The 2,879-nt window shown below is 55.7% G+C and overlaps 1 pseudogene; it reads right to left on the bottom strand.

The window, feature by feature from the left end:
- Positions 1-1,740: 1,740 nt before the first annotated feature.
- LOC137758792 (transcription initiation factor TFIID subunit 11 pseudogene) lies at positions 1,741-2,364 on the bottom strand (annotated as a pseudogene).
- Positions 2,365-2,879: the final 515 nt, after the last annotated feature.

Here is a 2,879-nt window from a genome sequence, read left to right as displayed (position 1 = left end):
ATCCCTGGTGCCTCGGTCTCTACTTTGAAAGACACCAGTGCTGTTGGATCGGGGCCCCTCCAGAAGCCGTGCCTTTGATCTGAATCACCTCTCTGAAGTCCCTATCTTCACATCTGATAGTCACGGGGTGTGGAGCTCAGCCAGAGCGCTTCCTTTGACCGTATTTAGTCCGCTGAAGGCCATAGCCCCAAAGACAGTCCCATTGGCGGTTTGGGCTTCAAGTGATGAATTTGTCGTGGGGCATGCCCCTCTATCCATTCACGGTGGCTGTCCAGTTTTGCATTCTCAGCAGCAGTGAATGAGGGTTCCTTTCTCAGATCGGCAGTCCTGGCTGATGCTCTACGTCAGGCCAAGTTAATCAAATGCATAAGCCTCGGGAAGAATGAATCAAAGGGGGTTGGTTCAACAGATTTCCTACACCATTATGTAGGAAAACCAGAAAGACTTGAGCAAAACTCGGGGCGGAAATAATCCTGGGATTGACAAGTGATTGATCCTAGCAAGGTTGCAGGGTGCAATGGGAATGAAGGTACATAAGTCTACTGCTTTCTGATAGGCCATCAGCGAACAGATGAAGATGCTTTGATGCTTTCTTCCCGATCCCTAAGCCTTTTCAAACTTTGCCTGACCTCGGGCATTAGCTACGACCCCCGGCCCCAGGTAGGAAACGAGTGGTGAGAAGACAGATGCTTGCCTCTTCCCGGGATCTTGCTGGGAGCTTCGAGTTCCTTCCTCACCATTTGCGATAGCGCTGACAAGCTGCAGCTCTTTGCAAGAGGTTCCTGATCGAGCTACATTCCCCTGCCTTCCTAGTTTCATCAGGAGTGGGTGAGTGTGGGACTTTGTCCGAGGCTTTTATCTTATCTCTCGGTAGGGTCCTGTGATTTTTCTCCCTTGGCCTGTGCATGGGTCATGGATCCCATCCAAGGGCGTCTGAAGGCTGAGCCCGCCCTGGATACCTGGGATCAGTCCCACTAGCTCCAGCCATCTATGCCTCTTCTTACCCATGGCTGGATGTGGTTAGCTGAAAGGTGATTGAGGGTTTTGGCATCTCTCTGCGTGAGAGATAGTCGTGTCTAGTTCTCTGGGAATGCCTTGGGTCACGGGATGAAGCTAAGGCTGGTCTCATGGTATGAGTTAGGAAGAATTCCCTAAGCTTCCACCTCCTGGAAGAGATCGTAGAGGAGCGGTATAATTTCTGCTTTAAGTGTTTGCTAGAATCCATTAGTGAACATCTCTGGGCCTGGTACTCTGGGATAGGGATGGTTGCTGAGTATGGATTCAATGTCTACGATAGGTAGAGGCCTTTGCAGAGGTCTGTTTCTTCGTGGGTGTGTTGTGGCAGGTGGCGTCTCTCAAGGAATCGGTTCCTTTCGTCTGGCTTATCAGATGGATGGGCGCGGAACCGTTCGCAACATCCCTTTCTTACAATTCCATTGCCCACGGGTTCCAGAGCGATGTTCCATGTTTCGTTTCTGATACACGTACGCTGGGTCTTCTCTCTTTCCTGATGATTCCTCCAGCTGTCTAGAGGCTTCTGGGTGTTCTTGGTCTTTTCAGAGAAGCAGCTGGAGGTGTGGTGGATCTTCTCTCTCCAATTTTCTTCTGCTTATCCATCCTGGGGAAATCCCTGGTGGCCGGAAATACAGGAGCTGCATGGGTGGGGCAACGTCTCAGGGTCACGAGGCTGCTCGGCCAGCGGGACTGGTTCCTCGGCAACAGGCCCTCGCTGGCCCTGGCCTAGAAGAACAGGATTTTCTTGTGCTTGCTGCCGGGGATTTGCCCCTTGGAGCGTAACCTCCGAACAGCCTCTCTCATATGCTTGGGTTGGAGTGGGGGCTTTTCCCCCCACTTCTCACACACGTCCAGAGCCTCCTCGACCACCTCCCCGACGAAGACCTTGGCCATTCCAGACATGGCAATGACCACGTTCTGGGACACCGTCGAGCCGGCCACGGTCTGGATCAGACGCTTCATGGTGGCCTTGGGGAAGGCTGATCGGCGATACACTTCGTAACGGTCCAGCTGCTCCTGGCTCATAGAAGACACGAGGGTTCTCATCCTCTGAGCCTCCAATTCGTCCACGTCCCGCTTCCCCGCTCTCTTCCCCTTGGTGGCCACCTTCCGTCTCTTGGCTGCAGGAGGACGTGACGAGGAGTTTGCCTCTTCACCTGCCCTTGGACGCGGGCCGTCCTGAAGCCTGAGCTCGCCTTCCTCGTCACAGGCTCTCCTCAGTCCCTCAAGTCGGTCCCGCGGGATTCGGTCCAGGCGGCTGGGGCCGGGGCCCAAGGGCACCCCTCCTCCCTCACCCGACACACCTGTGCCCCGACCTTTGCCCGGGAGCGACGCGCTGGCCTTGGCCATCCCGGCGCCGCAAGACGCGGGGGCTCGGGCTGGGCTCGTCTGATCGGCGACCTGCAATGACAAAGACGAGACGAGGGAAGGTCAGCCTTGCTGCTGTATTTATACGCTGACACACACACACACACACACACACACACAGAGAAACACAGGTTTCCACTGCCTCCCACAACGTAAAGACAGTTGCCCTTCGAGATGCCTTTTCTATGCGTGGATAACGAATGCCCGCAAACTCAGCACCTTAAACAAGCCCCACTGACTGACCGGTTGAAAGCCCGCAGGTCAGAAAGCTCTCGCCCTGGATCCTTTCTTCTGCAGAGCCAGCCGCGGAGGATCTCCCTCCGGCTGCAGTCCCCTCAGAGGCACAGATCCCTGGACGACAGGAAGGGCCCAGCCCCTTTATATAGAGCTCTGGGGCTGGGGCCACGCCCACCCGGAAGTCCCGTGATTCCTCAGCCCTTGGGGGCTGGGCTCCTCCCACGCACAACGGAAGGGGCGGGCCCAGGGTTGGCCGCCCA

This window comes from Eschrichtius robustus, chromosome 2 (assembly GCF_028021215.1).
Source record: "Eschrichtius robustus isolate mEscRob2 chromosome 2, mEscRob2.pri, whole genome shotgun sequence".
NCBI classification, from domain to species: Eukaryota; Metazoa; Chordata; class Mammalia; order Artiodactyla; family Eschrichtiidae; genus Eschrichtius; species Eschrichtius robustus.
This window is presented reverse-complemented; position numbering and strand designations above follow the sequence as displayed.